The sequence below is a fragment of the Vombatus ursinus genome, unplaced genomic scaffold (genome assembly GCF_900497805.2).
Source record: "Vombatus ursinus unplaced genomic scaffold, bare-nosed wombat genome assembly UNPS02014812.1, whole genome shotgun sequence".
NCBI lineage: Eukaryota > Metazoa > Chordata > Mammalia > Diprotodontia > Vombatidae > Vombatus > Vombatus ursinus.
The window spans coordinates 46,797,372-46,816,948 of NW_020954590.1; the positions used below are offsets into that span (position 1 = coordinate 46,797,372).

The window sequence follows — 19,577 nt, forward strand, 5'->3', positions numbered from 1 at the left end:
AATTGGGGAATGACTTGTATTTTTATAAATTTGAATCAATTCTCTATATATTTGAGAAATGAGGCCTTTATCAGAGACACTTCCTGTAAGAATTGTTTCCCAGCTTTCTACTTTCTTTCCAATCTAGGTTGCAACTGAAAACAAAGAGTTTTGAGAATGCCAGCTCTAAGAATTCTCTCCCATCTCCATCAATGAATTACTTCACCTTCATTAATACTTTCTTGAGGGCTAGACCCACATTATATCTTTTTTTTTTCAAAATGAACTCTACCCTCATATTTTATCAAAAGGGCAAACATCATGAATTAACCCAGCTGTTTACTTGAATTATACAAAAGTAACATTTTCAATATGAAAATAAGAAACTGTTTACAAATCTCTGATAGTAATAAGTCACAATATACAATGAATACAGGAGTCATACAGAGCAACAAACTCTTTTATAAAACAAAAATATTTTAATACATTTAAAATCTAATTTTTTTTCGTTGAAATCATTCATGAATAAAGATTCTCCAGTTGGAATTCACATCTCAATTAGTCAAGCATCAGGGAAGTTCCATTACAGCTATTTAAAATACAAAGAGACATTTCTCTTCTCCAAGGTGTTGTATGTAATGTCTCTGCTTTAGAACTGTCCACTTCTCTCCTGTCTTTCTATATTTTCAGTTCCAACTTTTCTTGAAATCATGAGAATTGAATTTGCTGAATACCAGAAATCTGTTGATACCCACATTATATCTTAAGCAAAGTATACACTAGGTCCCTGGAACAAGTCATGAGACTTTTCTAATTTAAAGAAACCCAAGTGCATCTTAAGACAAGAGAGTAGAATTGCAGTGTTATTAATTAGCTAATAGATGATACACTTAGCTCTGGTCCTGATCCTAGGAAAAAATAGTCTCCAGTCCATTTATTTTTCAGCAGGGAAACACAAAGGGCAGTTCCTTATTTTTTTTTTTTGCTCATTACCCTCTTTATTTAGCCCCACAGGAATACATCAAATACAACAAAAGAAGGGGAGGGAGAGAAAGAGGGAGCCCTGTTATTCACTCCCAATACTGTAACATAGCAACAAGAGATGAAGGGGAAGAGGTAGCCTTCATCAACTCTCAAGGAGTATTGCAGAGAGGGATAGGATGGGGATGAGATGATATAATCCACCTGTGGCTAGGTGGGCTATGGAGTGGGTGGCACTAGGGAGGACTTTGGAATGGGGGTAGACTCAGTCTCTCCTTGGCTCATCTCAAGTACGCAGATAACAGCTGTTATCTCTGGACAACACTGCCAAGTCAAGATGTGGACTGGGGCTGGCTGTGTCCAGACTGACATTGGGGGGGTGGGGCAAGAAGCTGCCTAGACGTCCTCAGAATCTGTTGGGGAGGTTGGGACAGGCAAATCGGAATCTGAGTAATGGAAGGCAAGAGAGGGTCGGAGAAAAAGAAATCTTCTGAGCAGAGAGATAGGAAACCTTTATCACTCTTGGGGCTCTCCCTATTCCTCTCTACTTCAGGTGGAGCTAGGGATTGGGTGAAATGGCCCAGGGCATCAAACAAGGCACAGAAGAATGGATGCTAGATGGTTCTGAAGGAGATTGAGTTACCAGATCCAGAATTCCCTGTCCTTTCATAACCAAACTTCCAGTGAGCTGGCTGACTACCCTCTTTGAGACTCTGGGTGAAAACTGGGGTCTGATCCCCCGGAAGTTGCTGACCAAAGTGAAGCATAGCATTTGGCAGCTGAATTTGGTCCCTATGGAGTTGAGGGGCTGAAGAGGACCAAGGCTGGGGGCTGTATGGTTGGGGGATCCCTGTGTCATCTAGGCTCTCTTATCCAGAACCACAGTTCTCTACTTGGTCACAGGGGTCCTTCGACAGTTATTTTTAATAACTTCCTTGGTATTCATTTTGGGTATTATGGTGAGAGGAAAGGAGCAAACTGCTCCTTGAAGCTATGCTATTGGCAGCAGTGGGACCCTGTCCTTCCCGTCCTGTTCCCAAGATCCTCAAGCATCCATCGGTACAGAAGGGAGGGGGAACAACAGAATGATAAAGAAGGCAGAGTCTAACATTTTTCCAATGCCAAACATTCCTGTTTTGCATGGGTCAAGCAGATACCATGAAAATGGTCTGAAAAGAACATCAGGATAACAGTTACTGACTAGTTTAGGAGAGAAGAGAGGATCAGAAGATGAGTATTTTATTATGAGTAGGTACGTAGTGGGACACAAGGTGCCTACAGCATGAAGCACTGACGACAATAGGAAGAGATGGAGGACACATGAGGGGGCAGATATTAGATAGGATAAAAGGATTTGAGACTATTTGTTCCCATTGATCTCCATTTCCTGCTACCCCCTCCTAACCTAACTTTACTGCTAGAGACACCATTCCAGAGTATGAATCTTGGATGCCTGAGGAGGATTAGAACAGAAAACTGTCTGCAAGGAACTTTTCAAATACATAAAAAGACATTTGCTAAAGCTATAGGGCTAGACAAAATTAGTGAATTCTTCAATGTTCTTCACTGTGGGAACAAGGGGGCCAATCAAATATAGGGAGCTGAGGTAGCTGGCAGAAGTTGCTTATATCCTCGAGGCTGCCAAACTTCCTGACTAGAAGGATTTAAGGAGTTCAGAATAGATAAAATTATTCCTTCAGATTTTTATAAGGGGGGAAGAGAAGTCTGGGGAATGCTTCATTCCTGTCTTAGCGTCCCTCTCATCTAGTACCCTGCCTTGCAAATAGTAGGCACTTAATGAGTAATTGTGGAATTGAATTGAGCCACGTAGAGATCAAGGATGTGTTTAGTGGGATGGAGTATTTATTAAGGGAGGCTACTGAGGAAAGAAGAGAAGGAAGAGAACTGAGGACCTCATCATATACATGAAGTTTTCTCCATGGGGATAGGGTTTAAACTGGATTATAAAGAAGGGTTGCTAACCCCATCTACTCCTGGTACAAAGAAGCTGGTTTTGTTGATGTAGCAACTAGGTCCCCCAGAAAGCTACCTCCAGGTTTGAGGCAATCTGCGGGACAGCACTTTTTCAAAACTATAATTTCTTAGGCCCTACTGATGTTACTTTTATCAGTCAACCGGAGAACACATTCAAAGTAAAACAAAATATTAAAAAACGAACTTATAGTAAAACAAATGACAAGACTCCTGTCATAAACCCATAGCGGGGTACCCTCTCACAGGTCACCGCACTACCAGGTGGGGAGGGAACACATAAGGAGAACATTCATGACCAGAAAACATGCAGAAAGGACAAATACACAAAGTACGTATGTAATCAGGGCTCGTCAGCGAAGGAATGTATATGTCAGGTACATGTATGTACTTTGTACTTCCAGGGCACATGCCTAGACAGCTCTTGTATAGGCCTGGACCAAGACAACTTACTCCTCCAGCACTTCAAAGCTACAGATGCCCCCTGGCAGTGTAATTGTCCTGTTTTCCAATGTGCATGCTATCTTCTTCATTTTCTGATGGGTGTCTCTGTTGGTCTTATGGATGCTGAACCTCTCTTTATTACCATCTTTAAGACTTTTAAGGGACAGTTGCTGCTCTCTGTTAACATATCTCAGAAAATAGGGGCTAATCAGTCTGCCTTCCTGGCAAACCTCTTTCAATTCCTTGAGTCTCGTTTTTTAAAATTTGAATTTTAAGTTCTTATACTTCTTTTGCCAGCAATTACTCCCAGAGATGTGCTTTAGAAAACTGCCAAAGATCTGGGTGAAGCTGTCAAGTCATGTAAACAAGCATTTATTAAGGATTGTGCTAGGTGCTGAGGATTACAATGAAAGGCAAAAATAGTACCTGCTCTCAAGGAGATTGAAATCTAATGGGGGTGATAACATGTGAACAACTATGTACAAACAAGATGTATACAGGATAAACTGGAGATGAATTCAGAGGTAAAGTACTCGCATTAAGGGGCATCAAGAAGAACTTTTTGTGTAAGGTGGGATTTTAACTGACACTTGAAGGAAGTGAGGGAAGGCAGTAGGCAGTGATGAGGAGGGAGAGCATTGTAAGCTTGGGGTATAGCTAGTGCAAATGTCCAGAGTCAAGATATGGAACAGCCAGGGAAAATGCCCAGAGTCTTGTGTGAGGAACAACAAGGAGTCCAGTGTCACTGGATTATAGAATATTCAGGGATCGGAGGTGTAATGTATTGGATGAGGTATATAAACTCACATGGAAAAATTTGACAATCTGCTCTTGAGCCTGTTTAAGCTGGTTCCGGGAGGAGACTGGAAAGGTAGAAATGAGGTCAAGTCATGAAGGGCTTTAAAAAACAAATGGAGGATTTTATATTTGATCTTGGAGCGAATAGAGAACCACTGGATTTTATTAAATGGAGGAGGATTTAGAGAGTGGATGATATGGTCAGACGTGCTTTAGGAAGATCCTTTTAATAGCTAATTAGAGGATGGATGAAGGTAGGCAAAGACTCAGGTCAGGGAGATTAACTGCAAGGCTTCTAAAATAGTCTAGACAAGAGATGATAAAAGCCTGTATCAAGCTTGTGGCAGTTCTGAGGATGGAAGGGGGCACATGTGAGAGATTTATGAAGAGTGAATTGACAGCACTTGGCAACACATTGGATATTGGGGGATGTAAGAGAAATTGAGGACGACGCTTAGGTTGTTAGCCTGGGTGACTGGGAGGATGGTGGTCCCCTGGACAGTAACAGGGAGGTTAAGAAGAGAAGAGGGTTTTAGGAGAAAGATGAGTTTTGCTTTAGATGTGTTGAATTTAAGATGGACTATGGTTGGGGAAATTCCATTCAGTCTGGTTTGGGTAGGGAATGCTTATTAGGGCTAGTGAGCTTTAAGAGGTGCAGGTGAGAAGAAAATGCATTCTAGGCATGTAGAACAACAGCCTGCGAAAAGGCAGAGGGATGGGAGATGGAACTACGAAAGTCACGGAACTCAGAAGCTTAATATACCATTTTGGCTGGATTATAGAGTGCATGAATCTCAGAATTTAGAGTTGGAAGGAATCTTGGTGTCTGTCTGGTCCAACCCATACCTGAAAAAGGATCCCCACCTATGACATACTCAGGGAGTGGTCACCCAGCTTCTGCTGAAGACCTCCAATGAAAGGGCACTGGGGTTTGCTGGAGCCAGCTGATTGTTAAATCTTCAGTGTAATCATTTATGGTTTATTAATTTGCCAATTCTGTATGGATCTATTGATTGTTTAGATTTAGGAAAATGACAGAGAAATTATCAATAATGTGAATTAAATGTAAACGTGTGTACATTTTTTTTCTTTCAGAAAGACAGTAGTTAAACATTTACCAGCACACCGCTGAGGGGAGAGGGACCCACTTCCTCCTGAGGCAGCCCATTCCCCTTTTGAATAGTTGTAAATGTTAAAAAGGTTTCCCCAATGATAAACTTAATTTAACACTGCAGCTCACACCTATTGCTCCTAGTTTTGCCTTCTAGGGACAAACAGAACAAGTCTAATCAGTCTTTCAAACACTTGAACACATCTATTGTGTCAGTTAATCAGTCAGTCAACTGACTTTTATTAAGTGCTTACTATGTGCCAGGCACCGTACTTAATCCTGGCAGTAGGCATTCAAGGAAGACTAGTACTGCTGGTGTGAGGGCTTACTGAGCCCTTTTCAGGTTTGTTCATTCACCTTTGATGTTTACCTGGCACTCAACTCTCACTCATGGCTTCAAGAAGCTGTAGCATGCAGATCAGCCACCAGGCTAAGGGTAACCCACTCATTGGTGAGCTGGGGGGTGTCTACCCCAAGCATGTGAAGACCTTCCCTGGTGGAATGGGTGGATGAGAACAATTCATTCCAATGTCCAGGAAGCTGGCTGAAGCAGGAGCTATGGAGCACTTAGAGTTTGGTCAGACATTGAGGCACCAAGGTCATCCACCGAATCCCAGCATATCACCAGTCAACCTGATTTTGTTTTACCACTGGACTCTGATGACTCTGAAAGAGAAAGTGAGGATGATGACTTTGTGCAACTCTGCCTCACTTAAATCCAGTTCACACAGAAATCAAGACATCACCCTGTAATATCATTGGTCCTCTTAGAAAACAAAGGACAAATGACAACTTAGTCCTAGATCTTTAAATCGTGTTTTCTAGGCTAACCATGAGCTTAGTCTATCATGGACTTGAGGCCTTTCACAATTCTGAATGCTCTTCTCTGAATGTTCTAAAACAGAAGTGACAAAGTGTAGGCCACAATACTCTATAGTGTGGCCAGAACCAGAATGAAATGTAACTGGGAAATATTAAAGAAAATAAATAAAAATGCAACAAAGCATAGAAAACATTACATTTTAAAACTAAGTGAGTATGCTACCTGCAGGAATCCTTACATATGAATTAGTGGCCCCCATTTCTGAGTTTGACAATATTGCTCTATAATTAAAATGTAGTGCCCAGAATCAAACCCAGAGTAGAATACAGCATGATTATCAGCTGCTAGGGCTATCTTAATGCATTCTAAGGCTGCATTCTCTTTTTAGGCTACTATAATACTATTTGGACCCACATTGAGCTTAATATTTCAGATCTTTTTTGGGCAAACTGCAGAAAAAGGTAATGTAGCCACACCACCCTTCTTCCTCTCCCCGCTCCCTTCACTATTTAATTTTGAATTCGAATTTTGAACCCAAGTGTAAGACTTAACATTTATGCCTATTAAATTTTACCTTATAGGATTTGACCCAGTGGTCCGGTAGGTAAAGATCTTTTTGGATAGTGACCCTGCCATCCAACATACTAAGTATCTCTTCCATCTTCCAGTATTATCTCTAAATGTGATATGTGGACCATCTATGCCTTTACTGTAGTGCCTAGTAAAAATATTAAAACAGTACAGGGCCAAACACATACCAACAAGATGACATTGAATCTATAATGATTTTTTTGAGTTTGGCCATTCTACTAGCTCTCAACTGTAATATCATTTAGCCCACATGCCTCTACCTTTTCCACAAGAATAATCTGTCATAGTGTGGGATAGTACACCTCACTGACTCTCTCATATTGCAGTTGTCCAGGTGAATTATGATGAGGGCCCAAATGAGGATGGTGGCTACGTGAGTGAAAGTTATTGTGTTGGTAGAATTGAAAAGACATGGAGGAACTCGAGAAGGCAGAGTGAGAAATAGCTTAAAATTTCTTCTCCCTGACTATCTCAAATGAACAAGAAAAACACTCCACAAGGCAAATAAAATAGCAAAAACAAGAAGGGGAAAAACTTAAAGTCAACACAAGGGAATTCTTTTAAAGACAAAATGACAGAAAATGATCTCATTATCCGAAAGCTTGTATAAACAAAAAATGGAGAATCAATTGAAATATGTAAATTATCTTAAATCAAATATAAAAGAAGAAAGCTTGAAAATTTTTTAAAGAGACTATAGAAATGACAAATAAAAATAAAAGCTGCTTTTTTGTGTGTCAAAGCTAAGAAAATTGATAATATATTAAATAATGATTAAAAATCATGGAGGAAAATAAAATTAACAAAATAAAAATTATCAAGGTGAATTCACAACATAGAGGAATTCTTAAGGTAAATTCACAACACAGAAGAAATAAGGAGAAAGCACAAAAACTATACAATTATGTGCCAGTAAAACTTAGAATTTAAAATGGATGATTACTTAGAAAAAATATAAAATGCAAAAATTAATCAAACAAGAAATAGAGATCTGAACTAACACTGAATCTCAAAAAAAAGAAGGCAAACAATTCATAAATGGACTGCCAAAGGCCCAAAACAATGGTACAGAATGACCTGCTATTGAATTATATTATTTAAAGAACAATTGATGCTTATGTGACAAAAATTGTTTTCGAAAATAGACTAAGATGGAATTCTGCTAAATTTCTTTTATGAGAGTAATATACACTGGATACCCAGCCAACGAGAGACAAAAAAGAAAAAGAGAACCATAGATAATTTCAATGACTAATATTGACATAAAATTTAAAAATAAAATCTTACCTAGGGAACTATAACAATATATTCTGAAAGTTATCACTTACATTTATTTTGTACATATATTGCATATATTGATATGTGTACATGTTGTCTGTTCTTCTAGAATATTTGTCTTTTATCTCCAGTGCACAGCACAGTGCCTGACATGTGGTAGGTGTTTAATAAATGCTTGTTATTGATCTGTAGATAAATTAAGTCCAAGTTGGAATCATACCAGTGATGCAAGGGTGATTCAACATTAGGGAAAATTTACACAATTTATCATGTAAACATTTAAAATAAAAGTCATATTTATGTACACAGAAATAGCCTTTGACAATATACATGACACATTTTGTTATAAAAGCAAAACATAGGCATAGCTGGGCTATTTTTTTAATATCATCAAAAGTATATATATCTAGAAACTAGAGCTGGCATTATTTATAATGGACAAACACTAGGAGCTTTCCTTGTGCAAACAGAGACAAAACAGGGATGCCTCCTTTCCCCAGTATCATTTGACATGAGTCTAAAAATACTAATTATGGCTATAAAACAAAATTAAGTGTATAAACCCCACAAATTGTAGACACAGTTTTCCCTATTTGCAGATAGTTTACTTAGAAAACCTCAGAGAATCAATAACGAGACTAATTGAAATGATGAACAATTTCAGTAAAGTAGTAGGATGCAAAATATGTTTCCCACATTAGAAGACAAAGTAGAAAAAATGTGATTACATAAAGTCAAAAAACTTTTGCATGAACAAAATCAGTGCTGAAGTAATATGAAGAAAATTGTTGAATAAAGTTTGAATAAAATATTCATAAACATCACTCATAAACCATAAACATCTGATATTCAAGATATGTAGAGAATTAATTTAAATAAATAATGTTGTTGTTCAGTTGTGTCTGACTCTTTGTGACCCCATTTGTAATTTTCTTGGTAAAAATACTGGAGGGGTTTGCCATTTCCTTCTCCAGCTCATTTTTTACAGATGAGGAACTGAGGCAAATGACTTACCCAGATTCACGCCGTTAATAAATGTCTGAGGTCAGATTTGAACTCAGGAAGATGAGTCTTTCTGACTTCAGGCCTGGCCCTCTATCCACTGTACCACCTATCTACCCTTTAAATAAATGATGCAAATAACTATTTCCTAATAGATAATTGATCAAAGGATAGGAACAGATAATTTTCAAAAAGAATTCTTAACTTCTTTTGCCATATCATGACCACATAAAAGCATGACCCAGATCACTTGTAATAAGAAATGTAAACTTTGAAGTTTTACTTCACACCTAACAAATTTTCAAAGATGACAAAAAATAGGAATAGTAGGTATTGGAGGGGCTTTGAGAAGATAGGCACACTAATATACTTGATAGAGGTGTAAATTCTTCTGGATAACAATTGTTTTGTTGGGGTTACACCTGTAGCTCAGTTGAATTGATTGAATGAGGAAACAAGTAAGAATAAAGTGGGATGTGTAGACTAAGAAGAGACTACCTGAACAACCATTTGATTGTAAACATCATTTGATATTGTTGTCTCATATCCAAGAAATACCAATGTAGTTAGAAATACTGCTCAATCAGCCCATGATTTGCTAAGATTTGATATTGAGATGAAAGGGTTAGTGGATTTGTTTTATTGGAGAATGTTTTCTTCCATAATTAAGGGCAAGGCAGTGCTTTCTAATTTTAGTATTTTGTTTTGGGGCTCAAAATTTGAATTTATGATGCAGGAGTTGAAATATCAAAGAGGCAACATTGTATTGTGGAAAGAATGTTAGATCTGGAGTAAGAGGATTCCAGTTCATATTTTTTCCTTTTTATTTTTTTAGTTGACTTATTTTGATTTATCAACAATCACTTCTATAAGCTTTTGAGTTTAAATTTTTCTCCCCCTCCCTCCACATCTCCCTTCCCAAGACAGTACGCAATCTGATATAGACTATATATATACATTCCTATTAACCATATTTTCACATTAGTGATGTTGTAAGTAAGAATTAGAACCAATAGGAAGAACCACCAGAAAGAGGAAACAAAACACAACAGAAGAAAAAAAATAGCAAATAGTATGCTTCCATTTGTATTCCAACTCCATAGATATTTCTTTGGATGTGGATAGCGATGAATTCTTCTGTTCTGCATAAATCTGACTGGTAAACTATTCCTTGCTCTCCCAATTTGCTTATAGTATCAGCCTCAAAAAAGAAATTCTTAATGCAACATAAAAGATTCAAAATTGTCCATTGACAAATATGGAATATAATAATCCATGGCCTGAGTCACTTAAGACTGAACGTTCTTGTTTCTTCCCAAGCTAATGTCAGAACTTGACCCCACTCTCTCTCATCTTTCTGTTTCTTCTCACCCCTTATAGGGACCAAGGGACTAACCAGGAGCTTCTTGTCACACATCGCCTTTAGCAAGGGTACAAAGGGTACACATTTGGCCCCATCACTCCAGTTATGCTTCTATTTAAAAAAGACTTCAAAAATAATTGGAGATGGAAAATGACAGAGAGACGTATCACACTCTGAGGCTGCAAGTGCAATCCTGTGTGCCTGGGAAGATGGTAGTGTTCTAAATAGAAATATTTATGGGAAAATTGCTCATAAGCTTTCTGGTTTGGGTGGAGGTTTGGATCTTGTAGTGTTTCCTTCTCTATAAAAGCAGGGGCTGAGGGAGGGGATAGATCAGACAATCTCTGAGGTCCCTTCAAGCCCTAAACATATGATGTTATGATCTTATCCAACCCCTTCATTTCACAGATGAGGAAACCGAGGCCCAGAGATATGAAGTAATCTGTTGGAGGGCCGACAGGCAAGAAGTGATAGAGCTGGACTTTGGATCTATGTCTTTTGACTCCAAATTCAGGATTCTTTCTACTATACTAGGTAATCATATATGCAAACCTTTTTTTTTGTCCCACACATAAATAATCAGGTTTATGTAGCTATAAGCTAGAATGTAGGTGGGTGGGTGGTGGAAATCCTTCTATTCATTCCTTAACCTCCTACTTTTTTCTTCTTCTTTCCTTTGCACATGCATAGACACTCACACACACACACACACACACACACACACTGTCTTTCCTTTTTCAGCAGACTCTTCCTTTTTCATAATTTCTCTTCCTTTTTTGTTCTCTCTGAGCATTTCACTGGCACAAAGAATGTGAAGTCTTTTGTAAAAATAGATAGGCCCCACACTCTTGGTGGAAAAAAAAAATGACATCTAGGCATTTATTTCTAGCTAGGATCACTTAAAACACCAGGAATTTAGGGAAGCAAACAAAGAGTAAAATTGAAATTGCTTTTGAAAAGGGTTATACATGAAGTTAGGGAAAAATTGTCTGCCATCTGGATCCTACTCTGGTCTTCATCTGCCAGGCAAGGACCAGAGGTTTCTGTAACCATAACAACAGGCCTTTCATTTTATAATTTCTTAGCATGAGAGAAGTTGTACACTAACAATGGTTTCACTGGCCTGGGTGTTTCCTTGTTATTGGTAGGTAGTATTTATAGTTGCCAATTACTGTGCCCATTATTTTCCTGTCAGGCAATGCCTGTACAGTTTGGAGGCCTGAGGAAAAATTAATTGCTTTCTAGGAACTCAATCACCTTGTTTAGTATTTTATATGCATTGCTAATATACAAATTACATGTGTACATTACATAAATTTAAATTAGGTATAGTTATTTACCATATAAAGGGCACCCCAAACATCTTAATGCAATTTTAGATTTCTTTTTTCCCTAAAGATTTTAGGGATACTCCTTATAAAATGTAAAATATGTATTTAAATATTAGCAGCCTATAAATAAAATATTAAGTAAATGATTTCAGTTATTGTAATATAGTATTGTTTAATTTTATCATACAACTACAAGGCTCTCATGTGTTACAACAATGTATACTTTAATCGGCCTAGGTCTAGGGTTAAGGATAGGGATAGAAAATAGATTTTCATTGGTACTGGGAATTCCCATATGAGGAAAATCTCTCTCCCAATACAGATCAGCATCTTTGCAATTTATAATCTTAAAGAGTTGCCCAGAGCAATAAGAGATTAAATGATTGACTTAGGGTCACATAGCTGGCATGTACCAGAGGCAAAAGTTGAACCTAGGCCTTACTGGTGCTCTATCTACTATACCACACTACTTCTGTATACTAATTATTCATTATTTTTATTATTGTTCTTTCTTTATTTTATTTTTATAATTTTATTCGTTATTTTACAATTACTCAAATACCTTTAAAGTGTCTGCTTATATATCATGCCAAATAACACACTAAAAACTGGGAATATAAAGATGAATGAATGAAGGAATGACAAAGCATTTATTAAGCACTATGTGCTGAGTAATGTGCTAAGTACTAGAGATACAAATAGAAAGTCAGATCCTGCCTTTAAGAAGTTCAGGCTCTAATTGAGGGGATAACATGTAAAAGAGAATTCATCTACAAGGTGCCTGGCCCAGGGTTCCTTAAGGCATGTTAGCAGCTCAGATGATAGTGGGAGGAGGTTATTGGAGAATATAGAGACAAGCCAGATGGTAAGACTTAGAATACCAGAAGACTCAGTGATAGGGCAGATGGTGAAGTTCTGGGGGTCATCCATCAGGAAGGATTAGAGTTGTTGACTCCCTATCCCATTGGTTTATGAGCAGTCATATCTTTCCAAATGGAAGAGAAGATAGGGTATCTGAGGCCCAGGAGTTGCCATTGTACTTCCCTGATGGGGTCCGTTGTTGGGGTTTGGGCAGTCTTGGGGTCAGGAAAGGCAGAGAGCTTACACTCTATTTAGGAGGATAAAGCATAGTACTTTACATAAATAGGTAAATACTAAGTGTATAAAAAGAATGAAAAGTAGTTTCAAGAGGGAGAGAGTATTAACACTAGGAGCTAGGTGTCAAGGTGAGGGTGGGAATCCAGAGGCCCATATATAAAAAGTGGTATCTTCACTGTGTTTTGAAAGAAGCTGGAAATTCCGAAAGGTGGGAGGGAGTATATTTTAGACATGGGGGACCATTAGTGAGAAGATACTGAAGTAGGTGAAGGAATGTCCTGTATAGGGAACAGTTAGCAAGTCAGTTTACTGGAAGGGAGAATACATAAAGGAGAGTAATAAGAAATAAACTGGAAGGAAAGATGGGAACAAGATTGTGGAGGGCTTCAACTACCAGGCTGAGGAGTTTGTATTTTTCTATGTACAGTGGAAGCTGGAACCTCCTCTCCATGATTTCCTCTTTCCCTGTAAAAGGAAAATTGCCAAAGAAGATGCACAATTTCTGAATTCTATAGCTCCGTTATCCTTTATGTGATACCTGAATGATGAATGTCCATAATTATGACTGTCATTGTTATATGACACAAATACAATATAAATAATTTAGTATTTTGAAATTTTGCTATATGGTAAAATGACAGTATAGAAAATAGCTATTGTCATGAAGTGGCAAAAGCCGTTTGACTGCATTAGTATTTTTAAACTTCTTAATTTGTTTCTTGTGCCTCTCCAAAGGCAATCATAGAATTTTTGTGTTTTTAGGTAGCATTTGCTGAAGCTTCTAAAAGAAGGAACAATGGTTTTCAGTAAAGAATTCCTAACATGGAAAAACTGTTTCTTCAGAGCAATTTTCTCCACCTGATAAATATCAAAGAATTAATGCATACAATAGCACATATGCATAAACAGGTGCATTTAATTCAAAGAGGAGTGAAATACAGATCAAATAAGTAATCTGAGACTTGGAGGAAATGGAGGAAAGCATTGGAGGCAGATAATCCCTTGGAAAAAACCACTCTTCACCAAAGTTAATTGGGATTTGACAGCATTGGTAAATATGAGATTTGGGATTATCTGGATCTAGGTTTTCTTGCAACAGACTTTCTGCTCTGGATGTGCCCCTTTTCTTGACTGGAATCTTCTATGTCTTGAACCGTCCATGTTAGAAAAGCTCCACTTGGTGCTTTCTTGCTCACAACATTGTCTTTCTTCTGAGATTATCTCTGATTTATCCTGTGTATATCTGCTATGCACATAGTTTGCATGTTGTGTCCTCCATTAGAATGTTAACTCCTGAAAGAGAGGAATTGTTTTCACTTTTCTTTGTATTCCCGGAGCTTAACATAGAATCTGAAACATAGTAAGACCTTAATAAATGCTTATTGATTGATTGGGAAACCAATCAGGTGCACCTGTTTTGCATTACCAATTGAGCCATTGTAGGAGACTGACCCAATTGTACCTGCACTGAATTGGGGAGAATTGATGAAAGCATGGCATGATCTGGGCATCAGATCTGGAGGTCACCTCTCACTCCATTCCTTTCTTCATTCTGCAGGAGAGTGAAAAGAGCATGGCTTTGGAGTTAGAAAACATGGGTTGAAATCCTTCTTCTGTCACTTATCAGCTGTGTGATTTGGTGCAAGCCATTGAATCTCTCTGTTTCTCATCTGTAAAATGAGAGGGTTGGATGAGATGATTGTCTAAGATTCAATTTTAAAATTATGATCCTTTGAATGATTGTATCTAAAGTCCAGATCATGTGTATTCTGACCTCTCTTGATTCTAACTGTATTCTTGTCTTGCCAGGACTAGAATCATGATGTTTCCTAGATTCTGTTTCTCTTTTTCATGCACTTGGGTATCATGTTCTGCCATAAGCCTTCCCTTGTGAAACTGCACCAATAATAAAAGGCCTATTGCTTTGCATTAATGGCTAGTCTAATTTTTCTGCAAAGATCCCCTTTTCTTCCCAACAGTGGACTAGAACCTTGTAACTCTCAATTATTCAATTGAGTTGTTCTATTACTGGGGGGATAATAGAGAGTTGGCTCTATATCTAACTTTTCTGCCTTAAGCCAAAACTTAAGTTTTACATTGGTCACAAAGCCAACTATTTAACTAGTATTTCTTCAGATATACAGTGGCATGTTTTCTCCTTAATGTCTTGACCTTATGATATAGTTGGGTTCAGAGGGAAATTGTTTTGCTAGAAATAAACATTGCAAAGGTAAGATATCCATTGAGTTAGGAATTGAGATACTGGAATTCAGTTGAAGCTGCTTATCAGAAAACTTTGGTAGCATTATAGCAGTCCCTCTAGAATTCCATAATAGCTTAAATGTCATGCAAAACATTTTGCCATTTGTCATTATAATGTAATAGAACAGTACCTTATGGGAGTGAGGCGAGAAAAGGCTTTTATACAATTACATCATATGATGATAAATGCTAACAATTTGTGCTTATTGTGAGAGTGGTTTTCTAAAGAGAATTCTTGATCCATTGTGTCATTGTTCTCTTCCAGATGTATATAAATATAACCTATAACATATAAATATAAATAATAGAGTTAGAAATGGGCAAAAATGATTTTACAACTGTCTAGATAGAGCAAATTAGGATTTGTGAATATATGCTGAGGTCTCATTTTGATTAAAGAAAGGGCATTTGAGAATAGTCGAGGGGAAAAAAATCCAACTCACCATGAGGAGGATATTGTTAAATAGAACTATTAACCTGTGCCTTTGTGACCTTCTGGATTGGATTACTATGCTGCATGCTGTCTAAGGTAACCCTGGAAGACTGCAAGGTATTTTTATTTAGAAATTCTAGTGCATGCAATATGTAATGCCTGAGATTAGGTGAGTGACACTAGCAGCCTGGAGCTCATGATACATGTGCTTAGAGAGAAGGAGCAGGTTCAGTAACAACATAATTCAGATTCCACTGAGAGGGTGAAAATATAGAAATAGAAGAATATTGCCATTTACTGTCTAGATTAGCCCTGACTCAGTGGCCAAATAAATCCTTAGTAACAGGAGACTGTATTACATCACGGAGTGCGGTGAGGTGTAACTATATAAATACTTGTTTTCTTGGTTTAGTTGATTATGAAGCACATAACCAGCTCTTAACCAATCAGTTAATCAGCAAGAATTAAAGGTTGAATTCCTGCCATAAGATTGGCTTTATGGAGGATAGAGGATAATTACATAACATACTTCTGCTCCAAAGGGGCTTACAGTCTATCTGGGGGAACAAGACTGACACAAGAAACAATTAGAAAACAATAGGCAGGGAAACATTAAGGTTTTGCATTGGCTGCAATACAGTACAAGAGCCAGGTTGTTGTTGTTATTGTTTTTGAGGCTACTGTGTAATAAAAGTAGGAACATGGTCCCAGAGGATGAAGGGCAATAATGTTGCATTCTTTACTTAGCTTTTGTTCTTGCCTAACTTTGTATTTTAATTAAAGACAATTTGTGGGGTGAAGTGGGTTTTTGTAGAAGTCATGGTGGAAAAGTGGTAGCAGACAGCATCCTGATAACCAGAGATACTCAAAAGAAATAAAGTGAGACCCAATGGAGATTTGACTCCCCTACCCAGGTGATATTCAACAGAGAAGAGTATGATGACATCACCAGAGGAATCAGCAACCTTATAGCTTTGTAGGTGTGAGTTGTCCTGTCTTTGTGTGTTCCCTGGTCATATGTGTTCTCTCTATCTGTGCTTGTCACCACTATTGGTATGATAACCCATGGGAGAGTATATACTATGTGTTCAGGAGGGAAGAAGGATCTTTAATTGACAATTTCTTTTTTACTGTGCTCTTTGACCAAATGCCTTTTGTTTTGAGGTAGTATGTCCTCTGATTGGCTAATAAATTTAGACATATCATGACTCATGAGCTATGGTTTTAAGTGGGTGTCTTAAACCAGGGTAATTTTTTTTGGGGGGAGGCAATTTGGGGTTAAGTGACTTGCCCAGAGTCACACAGCTAGTAAGTGTTATGTGTTATGTGTCTGAGGCTGCATTTGAACTCAGGTCTTCCTGACTCCAGGGCTGGTGGTCTATCTATTGCACCACCTAGCTGCCCCAAACGGTAATTTTTTGGCCTACAAAGAAAATCCTTCTATATGCCCTGGTCTACCCTAAGGTGCTGAGAATTCTGGGTAGTATGTAATCAAGAGCTAAGTGATGAGGTATCCACATTATACATGTATAATAAGAGTCTCCAGAAGGACAAAATCAGCAACTACCAGATCAGTTAGGGAAGACTATGGTAATGAGCTTATTTATATATTCACACCTCTTCTCTCTGTCTTGGCAAATCCAATTCATCTTTCATAGGACAGAAACAGAGTTAGTTAAAAAAAAAACCCGCACAGATCATGTAGTCCTAATTATCTCAGTAGGAGTCTGAAAACATGATTGGAGAGATGTTAGAACTTTTTAGCCATCTACCTATGCAAAAAGCCAGTTCAGCTATACGTGATACAGATTTTTAAATTAATCTTCAAGGGGCCTTTGTATGAGTTGAAAGTTTCAGTTGTTCTTCAACTGTTGCAGTTTACCAACATCTGATATTATACTTAAAATGAGTTCTCAATAAGTATAATCCAACTCTCACATCCATATGTTGCTACTGGAAAAAACCATAACTTTGACTATATAGACCTTGATCAGCAAGGTGGTATTTCTGCTTTTTAGTATGCTGTCCAGATTTGCCATAGTTTTCTTTCCAAAGAGCAAGCATCCTTTAATTTCATGACTCCAGTTATTAGTCTGCAGTGATCTTTGAGTCCAAGAATATAAAATCTGATACTGCTTCCACTTTTTCTCCCTCTATTTGCCAGAAAGTGATGGGACTAGTTGCCATGATCTTAATTTTTTTTGATATTTATTTTCAAGCTGGCTTTTGCACTCTCCTCTTTTACTGTCAAGAGGCTTCTTAATTCATCTTTTACTTTTTGTCATCAGAGTGGTATTGTCTGCATATCTGAGATTATTGATATTTCTCCCAGAAACCTTAATTCTGGCTTTTGATTCATCCAGCCTGGCTTTTCTCATGATGTATCTTCCATATAAGTTAAATAAATAAGGTGACAATATATAGCTTTTTTTTTCACCTCTCTCCTAATCTTTAACCAATTAGTTGTTCCGCGTTTGGTTCTAATTGTTAATTCTTGACCTGTGTACAGGTTCCTCAGCAGACAAGTAAGATGATCTGGTATTCTTATCTCTTTCAATCACATTTTAAAAATTATTATTATTATTATTATTATTTTTGGTGAGGCAATTGGGTTTAAGTGACTTGCCCAGAGTCACACAGCTATTAAGTGTTATGTGTCTGAGGCCACATTTGAACTCAGATCCTCCTGACTCCAGGGCCAGTGCTCTATCCACTGCGCCACCTAGCTGCCCCCTCAATCACATTTTGTAACTCATCTACCCAATCAAAGGCATTAGTGTAGCCAATGAAATAAATGTTTTTTGAAACTCCTTTGCTTATAATCCAGTGAATGTTGGCAATTTGGTCTCTAGTTCCTCTGCCTTTTAGAAACCCAGCCTACGCTTCTGGTAATTCTTATTTCACATATTGCTGAACCCTAGTTTGCATAATCTTAAGCATAACCTTGCTGGTATGTGAAATGAGTGCGATTGTTTGGTAATTTGAACATTCTTTGGCATTGTCCTTCTTTAAGATTGGGACATAAACTGATCTTTTCCAATTCAGTGGCCACTGTTAATTTTTCCAAATTTGCTGCCATATTGATTGTAGCACTTTAACAGTATTATCATTTAGGATTTTAAACAACTGAGCTGGAATTCCATCACCTCCACTAGCCTTATTGTTAGCAATGCTTCCTAAGGTCCACTTGATTTCATTCTCTAGATGTTTAGCTGTAGATCAATAACCACACCATTGTGGTTATCAGTTATGTTAAGATCTTTCTTGTATAGTTCTGTAAATTCTTGTCACCTCTTCTTAATTTCTTCCATTTCTGTTAAGTCTCTACCATTTTTGTCTTTTATCATGCCCATTTTTGCATGAAACATTCCCTTGATAGCTCTAATTTTCTTGAAGAGATCTCTTGTCTTTCCCATTCTATTATTTTCTTCTACTTCTTTGTACTTCTCCTTTAAGAAAACCTTCCTATCTCTCCTTGCTATTCTCTGGAATTCTGTATTCTTTTGGGTATATCTTTCCCTTTGTCCCTTTTCTTTTGCTTTCCTTCTTCCTCAGCTATCTTAAAAACCTCATCAAAAAACCATTTTGCTTTCTTGTTCTACTTTTTTCTTTGGGATACTTTTTGTTGCTGTCTGCTGTCCAATATTGTGAACTTCAGTCCATAGTTCTTCAGCTACTCCATCTATCAGATCTAATCCCTTAAATCTATTCATCACCTTCACTTCATATTCATAAGTAATGTCATTTAGGCCATACCTAAATAGTCTGATGGTTTTCCTTACCTTCTTCAATTTGTCTGAATTTTTAAATTACATGGTATTTTTCATCTTTGTTTTGATTTAATGATAAAGAGCTTGGGTCAAATCAAAATTAGAGAAAAAGCTGCTTTTTCTGTGCCTAATATAATTGGGAAAGGGGGCTCTTTGTGTCAGTAGATTCCTGGGAATGTAGGAACAATTGTCAGCAAGTGCCTTCTTATTACTATATTATCATTATTCCCAAGGTAGGCCTTTTTGATCCAAAAGAAAAGAGCTATTTTTTCTATCTATCTATCTATCTATCTATCTATCTATCTATCTATCTATCTATCT

General features: G+C 37.5%; 1 pseudogene; it reads right to left on the reverse strand.

Annotated features, from left to right (window-relative positions):
- Positions 1–1,179: 1,179 nt before the first annotated feature.
- The window catches only part of LOC114053943, a 24,203-nt pseudogene continuing 5,805 nt past the window's right edge, over positions 1,180–19,577 (reverse strand).